This window comes from Mustelus asterias, chromosome 22 (genome assembly GCF_964213995.1).
Source record: "Mustelus asterias chromosome 22, sMusAst1.hap1.1, whole genome shotgun sequence".
Lineage (NCBI taxonomy): Eukaryota > Metazoa > Chordata > Chondrichthyes > Carcharhiniformes > Triakidae > Mustelus > Mustelus asterias.
In genome coordinates, this window is record NC_135822.1 from 67,291,418 (window position 1) to 67,303,773 (window position 12,356).

At 47.3% G+C, this 12,356-nt stretch overlaps 1 protein-coding gene across 1 annotated transcript in view; it reads right to left on the bottom strand.

The window, feature by feature from the left end:
- sema4c (sema domain, immunoglobulin domain (Ig), transmembrane domain (TM) and short cytoplasmic domain, (semaphorin) 4C) overlaps positions 1-8,418 on the bottom strand; it is a 96,717-nt gene extending 88,299 nt beyond the window's left edge. Inside the window, exon 1 of the mRNA XM_078239545.1 lies at positions 8,038-8,418. The gene's annotated coding sequence lies outside the window, so the exon portion shown is untranslated. The remainder of the gene's footprint in view (positions 1-8,037) is intronic.
- Between the last annotated feature and the right edge of the window lie 3,938 nt (positions 8,419-12,356).

Here is a 12,356-nt window from a genome sequence, read left to right on the forward strand (position 1 = left end):
TGGTTCTATGTCATGCTACTAGATGGGCTTCTTTTACCACAGTCGGGGACTGACGTATGCCTGCATTTAGAGCACAATTTTCTTCCGTGCAATTAGAAAATCAACAGGGTACTTCCAGGAACAATCTAGAGAAAGCTCCCACATGCTCCAGTCGCCGCGCCATACATTACCTTCTTCACTCACTCTGCCTATTGTACACCAGTTTCTTTCTCTCCCTTGCTCTCACACCATTCTTCTCCCCACAAACCCAACATGCTCTTGCATACCTGTCCCTTCCCCCAGCTATTGGATTGGAGGGGCACAGGGATTTAGGAAGCACATACAAACCAGTGATCCAGTAATTTAAAAACCACATTCACAGTTGGATCAACAGAACCCAGTGACTCATTCTTAAACTCTGTCTAACAATGGCACAAAAGTCTTATAAAATGCAACAGTATTATCTGGGATCTTTTACAGTGAAATGCTCACACAAGCTATTAGAGCCACAACCAGGCATTTGAAAAAAAAAAGAAAGATTTGCGTGCCTTTTTACAACCTCAGGACATCCCACAACACTTTACAGGCAATCAAACACTTTACACATGTAATCACCGCTGTAATGTGGGGAAGTTGGGCCTTCCTGAGGATTCCAGGGTGATGTAGGTTAGCTCAGTTGGCTAGCAAGTGGTGCAGAAGGAGACTAACAACATGGTGCCAATCCCTCTACCGACAGTGTTAGTTTGTGTAGGGTTGTCTCCTTGCCCCATGTTTGATTTGGAGTGGTATCCTTCAAGATATGTTACCACTTGCCACTCTCTCTACAACAAGATGCCTCTGGCCCTTGTTCACAGAATACTACAGTGCAGAAGAGGCCCTTCGGCCCATCGAGTCTGCAGCAATGCATGAAATGCTCTGATCTGCCCACCTAATCCCACAGCCTTGACTGTTATGGCATGCCAAGTACTCATCCAGGTACTTTTTAAAAGGACGTGAGGCAGCCCGCCTCCACCACCCTCCCAGGCAGTGCACTCCACACCATCATCACCCTCAAATCCTCCCATTCCTCACTTTCAACTTGTGTCCCCTTGTAACTGACCCTTCAACTAAGCTGCTCCCTATCCACCCTGCCCCTCAAATCAGTCTTCTCTGTTCCAATGAAAACAACCCCTCATTGTTGATGATGAACACACCAACTATTGAGCCACACAGATAATAATGCCCAGCCCTTGAACAACTTGTACTTAAACAGAACTGTCGATGTAACAAAACGTCCCCAAGGTGTTCCTTGGAAGCACAGTGAAGGAAAAGAAAGAAGGATTCACTTGCAAGTCCCAGATGAAGGGGTGGTGTCCATTTCTGCTGGTTGCCCCATTATCAACTAGTAATTCCAATATGGAATTCCAGAGCGGCTCCTTCACTCAACAAGTTGTGGAAAATTCACCACCACGTGGAGTAGTTGACACGAATGGCCAAGAGCGACATACATGCATGAGGGAGAAAGCAATAATTCATGTGGAGCATGAATGCTGGCAGGGAACTGTCGGGCCAATAATGTGTTTCTGTGCGGAGATGTCCCTCAGCAGTACAAGTTGTGAATTAGTACGTCCATTCTGACCTTCAATCTAATGCAGGGAGGGCATCTGCCAATCTGTAGCTGGTGAACAAGGCTGATGCTTCTGGAGACTGCACTCCCCATCAACAGGTAACCAGTGCAGGTGGAAACACTTCCGGTCAAACATTGCCGTGCCCGGCTTTTATCGCCAAACCTCAGGTCAATGAATTGTCAAATCTTCCAGAGTATGATGATGTTAAATCCAGATTGCAATAATCAGTCTGGAACATGCTTCATCAGATTATAAATTTCACTTGGACGTGCTGGTCCTGGTCTCCCCCATGTTAAGAAAGCCCACCAACGCCTCTACTTCCTCAGAAGACTAAGGAAATTTGGCATATCAGCTACGACTCTCACCAACTTTTACAGATGCACCATAGAAAGCATTCTTTCTGGTTGTATCACAGTTTGGTATGGCTCCTGCTCTGCCCAAGACCGCAAGGAACTACAAAAGGTCATGAATGTAGCCCAATCCATCACGCAAATCAGCATCCCATCCATTCACTCTGTCTACACTTCCCGCTGCCTCGGCAAAGCAGCCAGCATAATCAAGGACCCTACGCACCCCACACATTCTCTCTTCCACCTTCTTCCATCGGGGAAAAGATACCGAAGTCTGAGGTCACATACCAACCGACTCAAGAACAGCTTCTTCCCTGCTGCTGTCAGACTTTTGAATGGACCTACCTTGCATTAAGTTGATCTTTCTCTACACCCTAGCTGTGACTGTAACACTACATTCTCCACTCTCTCATTTCCTTCTCTATGAACGCTATGTTTTGTCTTTGTATGCTTTGTCTGTATAGCGCGCAAGAAACAATACTTTTCACTGTATGTTAATACACGTGACAATAAATCAAATGACACTGACAAATGTAGCAAATCCTGCCCCTGACTTTGATATCAGAATGAGGAAATTTATTAAGTCAAGCAGGTAGAGCCACGAGTTGGCATCAAACGTAGGAAACATTTCCAGTAAACTGGCACACATAACACACACATCTACTGGATATTGGCTAACACAGTAAGAAGTTTAACAACACCAGGTTAAAGTCCAACAGGTTTATTTGGTAGCAAAAGCCACACAAGCTCGAAAGCTTGTGTGGCTTTTGCTACCAAATAAACCTGTTGGACTTTAACCTGGTGTTGTTAAACTTCTTACTGTGTTTACCCCAGTCCAACGCCGGCATCTCCACATATTGGCTAACACCAGCTATCTCAGTTTGGACCACATCACAGAGCGGTAACACACCTATCCAAGAACAATAGGAACACTTGTTTCAACTCCAAACCATGCGTCTCCGACACTCAAACAGCGGATTGGGTGCTTAAGTGCCCAAGGCTCTGCTTCGCCAATAGTCAGAAGCAAGTGCTATTTGTTTATTTATTAGCTTTTAAATTTTATTTTTCCAGTGTCACAGGTAGGCTTACATTAACACTGCAATGAAGTTACTGTGAAAATTCTCGAGTTGTCACACTCCGATACCTGTTCGGCTACACACAGGGAGAATTCAGCATGGCCAATCCACCTAACCAGCACGTCTTTCGGACTGTGGGAGGAAGCCAGAGCACCCGGATGAAACCCACGCAGATATGGGGAGAATGTGCAAACTCAAACCTGTTGGACTTTAACCTGGTATTGTTCGACTCCTTACTGTGTAAACTCCACACAGACAGTGACCCAACACGGGAATCAAACCCAGGTCCCTGAAGCTGTGAGGCAGCAGTGTTAACCACTGTGCCCACCCCAAATTGGTTTAAACCAGCATGGATGAGCTGGGGTAAAGGTCTCCACTGCTTGAACAAGTCTATCTTATATTAAACTGATCTTTCTCTATACCCTAGCTATGACTGCAACCCTATATTCTGCACCCTCTCCTTTCCTTCTCCACTACGTACTCTATGAACGTTATGCTATGTCTATATAGTGCGCCAGAAACAATACTTCTCACCATATCCCAATACATGTGACAATAATAAATCAAATCAGAAAGGTCTGACACAGGAGGAACTCAACACAGCTTCTAAATGGGTCAGGCTCAAAGCACCAAACTGCCCCAGCCCAGTAACCTCATCAAGAGATCCATAGAGTTGGAAGCGTAAAAATATTCCACTGCAGGTAGCAATGGGTCTCTGAGATTGGAGTACAATTGCACTGTTGGGATCCTGTACCTGACCTGTGCTGTCCCTGCCCTGGGAGGAGTCTGGAGATAGATTTGCTCTGTGTATGACCCATGCACTTGGAACTGCTAAATGGGACCATCTCCGAATTTCCAGACTGCAGTGTATATAATACAAAATATAATATTAAATACTCTGCGGGTCGGTCAGCATCTGGGGAGTGACAAATGCAAGTTGCTTCCACTTTTCAAAAAAAGTGTTCTTTCACCAGATGCCAGTGCTGCTCACTCACCCAGCATTCACTGCCCATCCTCAATTGCCCATTGGGCAGGTGATGGTGAGCCATCTCCTTGAGACTCTGCCATCCCTGCATAGGTACACCCACACTGCTGTTAGAGAGGAAGGATTGGAGTGGCGAGGACATTGTGGGGAAGGTCCGGACTGTTTTCCTTGGGTGGAGGACAGGTTGGGAGCAGACTCGGTGGAGGGGTTTGAGATCCTGAGGGGTATGGACAGGGTGGGTGACGAGAAGCTGCCCCCCACCCCCCTGCTCAGGAGAGCATTGGACAAGTACAGAGGGCACAGATCCAGAATAATTGGCAAATTAAGGAACAGCGATGTGGATAAGATGATTTCTGGAACGTGGGATGGGCTTCTGAGGGGGGTGATTGGGTGGGGTTGATTGGAGTATTCAGGGGAGGGAGAAATTTGATCGCTTTTTTTGGGGGGGGATATGCAGGGCTATGGGGATGGGGATGGGGCAGGGTAGCGTGGCTGGACAGGGGGGGTGCAGACTCAATGGGCCAAATGCCCGCTTCTGCACTGTAAAAGGTTCTGTTAAATAGTTAACGGACTCAAATGTCACACTGGAGAAACTCATAAGTCTTCTGAAGAAGAATCAGATTGGAGTCCAAACATTAACTTGGTTCCTCTCTCCACACATGCTGCCGGGTCTGCTGCGCTTTTTATTTCAGATCTCGAGCATCTGCAGTATTTGGCTTTTGTCTCAGTGCCTGGCTACCTGTCCACTATCAAGGAATCTCCTGCATCTAAGTGTCAGGGAGACCAAAGTCATGGTCTTCAGACCCCGACACAAACTCCACTGTTGTGCCTCTGCCTCCATCCCTCTAAGAACATAAGAAATAGGAGCAGGAGTAGGCCATCTAGCCCCTCGAGCCTGCCCCATCATTCAATAAGATCATGGCTGATCTGAAGTGGATCAGTTCCACTTACCCGCCTGATCCCTATAACCCCTAATTCCCTTACCGATCAGGAATCCATCTATCCGTGATTTGAACTTATTCAACGAGGTAGCCTCCACCACTTCAGTGGGCAGAGAATTCCAGAGATCCACCACCCTCAGAGAAGAAGTTCCTCCTCAACTCTGTCCTAAACTGACCCCCCTTTATTTTGAGGCTGTGTCCTCTAGTTCTAGCTTCCTTTCTAAGTGGAAAGAATCTCTCCATCTCTACCCTATCCAGCCCCTCCATTACCTTATAGGTCTCTATAAGATTCCCCCCTCAGCCTTCTAAATTCCAACGAGTACAAACCCAATCTGCTCAGTCTCTCCTCATAATCAACACCCCTCATCTCTGGTATCAACCTGGTGAACCTTCTCTGCACTCCCTCCAAGGCCAATATATCCTTCCTCTACCCTGGTGGACCAAGGCTGTTTATAACCTTGATGAGGGACCCCCACAATCAGCTTCCTACCTCATATCTGAACCAAAGTCACCTCTGTCTGTGACATTGACCGACTCTGCGCTCCTCAGTTCCTCTGCTGCAGAAACCCTCACTCATTACCTTCCAAAAACTTGACTATTCAAAAATGCACTACCTGGCCAGTCTCTCATTTTCACCTTTCTACTCTAGGTCTCCAAACCTCTGCTGCCCACACTGGAACTCTGACCAAGTCCCTTTCACCCATTACTCCTGTGGTCACTGACGTACACTGGCTCCTGGTTCAGTTCTGCCAGTTATTGGCGCTTGCGTTTCAATCTCAAATCTCTGTACGCTCCCCGAGATCTACAACTGGCTTTGGTCTCCACTTTGCTCCAATTCTGGCCTCTCACACATCCCCATTTTTAAACTGCCCCACCACTGCTGGTCTGATCTTCAGCTGCTTCACACCTCAGCATCCCACACGCTTCTTAAAACCTCTCTCATAATTCATAGAATCCCTACAGGGGAGAAGGAGACCATTCAGCCCATTGAGCCTATGCCAACAACAGTACTGATAGCCAAGTTCCACACACACGAGGACGGCCTCAACCGGGATATTGGGTTCATGTCACACTATTTGTAACCCCCACAGTTGCCTGGACCTGCAGAGTTTCACTGGCTGTCTTGTCTGCAGACAATACACATCTTTTTAGCCTGTCTTGATGCTCTCTCCACTCACGTTGTTTTGTTTCTTAAAGACTTGATTAGCTGTAAGTATTCGCATTCCAACCATTATTCATGTAAATTGAGTTTGTGTCTTTATATGCCCTGTTTGTGAACAGAATTCCCACTCACCTGAAGAAGGGGCGTGGAGCTCCGAAAGCTTGTGTGGCTTTTGCTACCAAATAAACCTGTTGGACCTTAACCTGGTGTTGTTAAACTTCTTACTGTAACAACAGTACCAACCAGGCCCTATCCCCGTAACCCTACTTACCCTGCAAATCCCCCTGATACTGAGGGACAATTTAGCAGGGTCAATCCACCCAACCCGCACATCTTTGGAGTGTGGGCGGAAACCAGAGCACCCGGAGGAAACCCACACAGACACGGGGAGAACACGCAAACTCCACACAGAGTGACCCAAGCCGGGAATCGAACCCGGGTCCCTGGCACTGTGAGGCAGCAGTGCTAAACCACTGTACCATTTACAGACTCTCTTGGACCAAGTTATTGACCAGGTGCCAGAGTGACACCATCTGTGACATTGCAGCACATTTTGCTCACACTCCGGATTAGAATCCCTACAGTGCGGGAGGCCATTTGGCCCATCGAGTCTGCAACTGACTCTCTGACAGACCATCTTATCCAAGCCCACCTGCCCCCCCATATCTAATCTCCCACACATTTACCCCACTAATCCCTCTGATCTGCACATCTTGGGACACTAAGGGGCAATTTAGCATGGCACCTTGTGCTTTCTCTCCCCCCTCAGTATTGTGTGGTTTCTTGCGAAGAATCTTCCAACACTGTGGCTTTAAATGAAATTGCGTCACACACAGTTTGAAACAAAATAGCCCGATTGAAGTTACAAGGATCCTCCCCTCCTACACAGCCCAACACTCCTTCCACACAAAACAACCTTTAATAACAACCTTCTAAGCTCTTTATTATATATGTATGTGTGTGTATTTTAAAAAGCCGTTTGTATGTGTGTATGGACAAAAAAAAAGAGTTGAGTGCGTGTTGAGGAAATTGCTCCCGTGTTGTTACATCTGACTGCTCGCTGGATTCACAAATATTATGTAGATCAGGACAATAGGTGTTACACACACACACACACACACAGGATTCAGGTGCACGCACAGTCTGCCACACTCAAAGGGAGGTCTAACTCTCTCGTGTTAATCCTTCTGAGCCAACAAAAAAAATAATATTTTTCCCCCCTTGCACAAGCTCCCCTTTTATCTAATCAATCTGTAATTAAGTCTGGGATTTGTTATTTCGCTCGCCCCATTTTATCGGTTGGATTTACCCACTCGCTCTCTCTCTCCCAAATTCATTCTGGCATTTAGAGGGATCGGCATTCCCCCACTCACACAAAAATAATCACCCCTACAAAAGAACAAAAGAGGCAAACAGGAGACACAGCACAATTGGCTGGGGGGGGGGTCTCCAGAAACTGGACCCTCCCTCCCCAAACAAAGCCCCCAAAAACAGGGCAAACACATGTATTTTAAAAGAAAAAAAACACGCTGCAAATATAATAGGGGGGGAAAAAAAGAGGGGCTGCTGTGAAAGCAATCTCTTTATAAAATCTAACAAATTGCAATATTGGAGGGACGTGGTCATCTTTATTAAGATGGGTGGGGTGGTTGTCCAGTTATTGAATGTAGGTCTCGCCCATGGCGTTACATTGTCCTGGTACAATTAAAGCAAGATTGGAGGGGGGAGGAGAGGGGGGCAATCATAGGGGGCGGGGGATAAAAGCAGACTACTTACTTGTAACAAAATATATCCCATTCTTACCGCAACTGCAAGATTTGATACACATCGTTTTCTTTTAAAACGAGCTACAATTTATGAAACAAGCAGCGACCCGGCGTTTGTATCCGTCTTGTGTACAATCGCAGATTTCAATGCCACTTTCAGACGCTCCTTACCCGAGTTCACTGGATTGCGGCCACAATGTCTCTCGTTCTGATGTCTTTTTTTTTTGGGGGGGGGGGGGGGGGGGTGATCCTCGGGAAACTTATCTCCGAAACGGCAGCATCGACAGGGTTGGGTGCAGGTCCCGGCTGGGAGACAGGGAGTAGTGAAGGGGGAAGCTGGAGCAATGATGTAGGGAAGTCAGTCCCAGGCTAAAAAAAATATCACCAGATGTTCCAAACTCTATTGTTTAGTGGCTAAACGAAAACCTTGCAAGAAGCAGAGTTGTTCTCTCTCTCTCTCTGCATCTCCCTCTCTCTCAGCACATCTTCCTCTCCGACAAGGAAATGGGATAATCCTTGCACTGCTCAGGGCTCCTTCCCAACGCAGCTCGAACCCCCTCCTCCAACCTCCTTTTCTTGCCAACTTGTTCTCATTACCCCCGCGCAGCCTCTAATCCAGCCCCGAGCCAGACGCGCCCATTTAAAGAGACAGTGTAACTTGATGAGAGAGAGAGAGAGACAGTAACACACATACGGTATGAACACAGAAAGGCAGCGTCTCACACACACACAGACACCATCCCAATAAACACAGGGTCACACACACAGGATTCTTGCACAGCCAGTGCGGCCCTTCAGCCCATCGAAACTGTGCCAGCTCTTCTCAAAACCAAGTCAGTTTGACTTTGATTTGATTTATTATTGTCACAAGTAACATACGGTGAAAAGTATTGTTTCTTCCGTGCTATACAGACAAAGCATACCATTCATAGAGAAGGAAAGGAGAGAGGACAGAATGTAGTGTTACAGTCACGGCTAGGGTGTAGTGAAAGATCAGCTTAATGCAAGGTAGGTCCATTCAAAAGTCTGACGGCAGTAGGGAAGAAGCTGTTCTTGATTCGGTTGGTACGTGACCTCAGACTTTTGTAACTTTTTCCCGAAGGAAGAAAGTGGAAGAGAGAATGTCCAGGTTGCGTGGGGTCCTTAATTATGCTGGCTGCTTTTCCGAGGCAGCGGGAAGTGCAGACAGAGTCAATGGATGGGAGGCTGGTTTGCGTGATGGATTGGGCTAATATTCACAACCTTTTTGTAGTTCCTTGTGGACTTGGGCAGAGCAGGAGCCATACCCAGCTGTGATACAACCAGAAAGAATGCTTTCTATGGTGCATCTGTAAAAGTTGTAAAAGTTCAGAAGTGTAAAAGTTCTTCCTTCCTGCCCAAACCAAAACAGCAAATGCTGGAAAATCTCAGCAGGTCTGACAGCATCTGTGGAGGGGGAACAGAACCAACGTTTCTAGTCTGGATGACCCAAACAGGCTCTGACGAAGGGTCATCCAGACTAGAAACATTGGCTCTTTTCCCCCTCCAAAGATGCTGCCAGACCTGCTGAGATTTCACTAGCAATTTTCTGTTTTTGCTTCAGATTCCAGCATCCGCAGTGTTCTGCTTTTATTTCAGTTCTTCCTGCCCCTCCCCTGGCCCCTTCCCTCTATTCCTTCCCCTTTCCAACAATTGTGAAATTCACTCTCCAAAGGACACATTTGAATCTGTGTTTGTCGGACGATTTTTCCAAATCATCCATCCCCTGACCTCTCCGACGTCCCTCTCCCCCACTGCGTTTCTGAATCTTCTCACAGCGTACTTCATCCCTTCATCTGACTTGGAAGCAAGTAACCGGGAGAGGATACCCTTCCAGGTTCCGAAAGATTGAACTTCAGCAATCAGAAAGAATAAAGAGGAAAATCATAGAATCTCTACAGTACAGAAGGAGGCCATTCTGGACCAACCACAATCTCACCCAGGCCCTATTCCCATAACCCCACACATTTACCCTGCTAATCCCCCCTGACATTGGCTCAATTTAGAATGGCCAATCCACCTAATCCACACATCTTTGGAGTGTGGGAGGAAACCGGTGGACCCGGAGGAAACCCACGCAGACACGGGGAGAATGTGCAGGCTCCGCACAGACAGTGACCCGAGGCCGGAATCGAACCTGGGGCCGTGGCGCTTTGAGGCAGCAATGCTAACCACTGTGCCACCGTGCCGCCCCAATCCATAGAATCCTACAGTGCAGAAGGAGGCCATTCAGCCCATCGAGTCTGCACCGACCACAATCCCATCCAGGCCCAATCCCCATAACCCCATGCATTTACCCTAGCTTGTCCCTCTGACACTAAGGTGTAATTTTGCATGGCCAATCCACCTAACCTGCACATCTTTGGACTGTGGGAGGAAACTGGAGCACCCGGAGGAAACCCACGCAGACACGGGGAGAATGTGCAGACTCTGTACAGACAGTGGCCCAAGCCGGGAATCGAACCTGGGTCCCTGGCGCTGTGAGGCAGCAGTGTTAACCACTGTGCCACCGTGCGGGAGCCAATTGAAATTTCACCATCTACTAAGATGGGATTTGAACCCAGGTCCCCAGAACATTGCCATGGGTTTCTGAACCGCTAGTCTGAAAACAATACCAATACGCCACTGCCTCCCTATAAATAACACACAGGGGCAGAGGGAGAGAGAGAGAGATAGACACACAAGTTTGGAGAGGAGGGGGACAAAGTGGGAGCTGTGGAAGATTACTCCCTGCCAATTATTTGTTTCCAAAAGTACTGACTTGGTGATGTGAAAATAAAAGAGGTTAAACATTAGTTGCTTGAAGCCGAAGTTAACTGTTGTGCGCACATACACACACAGACACACACACAAACACAGAGACACACACACACAGACAGACACACCCACAGAACAAAGCACAAAGTCAGACACACAAACTCACTCATGTACAATGATTAGAATGGGATATACACCCCACTGGTTTGTCCAGTGATACACACACAATGTTGTACACATAAGTGTACATTGCAGTGATACACATCATGGAATATAATGTCCTTGTCTGTCAAGTTAAGGAAACACTTGCCAGAAACTGTTTACAGGTGCTATGTTGACAGTTTTCTGAACATAATATTTCTTCAATTTTGTCCATAGCAGAAACTATGTCTCAAGTATTGACACTTGACGGCACGGTGGCACAGTGGTTAGCACCGCTGCCTCCCAGTGCTAGGGACCCTGGTTCGATTCCCGGCTTGGTTCACTGTCTGTGTGGAATTTGCACGTTCTCCCTGTGTCTGCGTGGGTTTCCTCCGGTGCTCCGGTTTCCTCCCACTGTCCAAAGATGTGCAGGTTAGGCAGATTGGCTATGCTAAATTCTCCCTCAGTGTACCCGAACAGGTGCTGGAGTGTGGCGAGTGGGGGATTTTCACAGTGACTTCATTGCAGTGTTAATGTAAGCCTACTTGTGACATGAATACATTTTTTAAAAAGTACCCACAGACTAAAATACAGGCCTGACAGAAATAGACATTGCTCCATGGAACGGGCAGAACTCCTGGGGAGTACACACGACAGCGCAGAGTCGCTGAGCAGAGACTGATAGCCAGGTTCCGCACACACGAGGACGGCCTCAACCGGGATATTGGGTTCATGTCACACTATCTGTAACCTCCACAACTTGCCCGGATGTGCAAAATCTCACTAGCTGTCCTGTCTGGAGACAATACACATCTCTTTAACCTGTGCTTAATGCTCCCTCCACTCACATTGTCTGTACCTTTCAGACTTGATTAGCTGTAAAGGCTCACATTCCAATCATTATTCATGTAAATTGAGTTTGTGTCTTTGTGCCCTGTTTGTGATCAGAACTCCCACCCACCTGACAAAGGAGCAGCCTGTTCCGAAAGCTAGTGGCTTTTGCTATGAAATAAACCTGTTGGACTTTAACCTGGTGTTGTTGGACTTCTTACTGTGTTTACCCCAGTCCAACGCCAGCATCTCCACATCATGAGTACAGGCTGGCCAAGCCAAATGTAAACATTTGAAATCACACAGCCATGCACAGTCCCCAGTGCAGGGGGGCTCACTGCTCAGTTCAGGATCTAATCTCTCATGAGGATTGAATGGTGAGCTTTTCTCAAGGTGGCCACGCTGGAATAGCACAAAATGGCACCCACGGGTGCACAACAGAGAAGAAGTTATAAGGAGTCAGTTTAAAACATGACCACCTTATAAAACCTCGTACTCATAACAAACCACATCCGCGGAAAATGCCACTGGTAAACTGAACTGGAATCATCTCAGTGGCACCGTATTGAAGGGATTGGCACCGTATTAGAACATAGAACATAGAACAGTACAGCACAGAACAGGCCCTTCGGCCCACGATGTTGTGCCGAGCTTTATCTGAAACCAAGATCAAGCTATCCCACTCCCTATCATCCTGGTGTGCTCCATGTGCCTATCCAATAACCGCTTAAATGTCCCTAAAG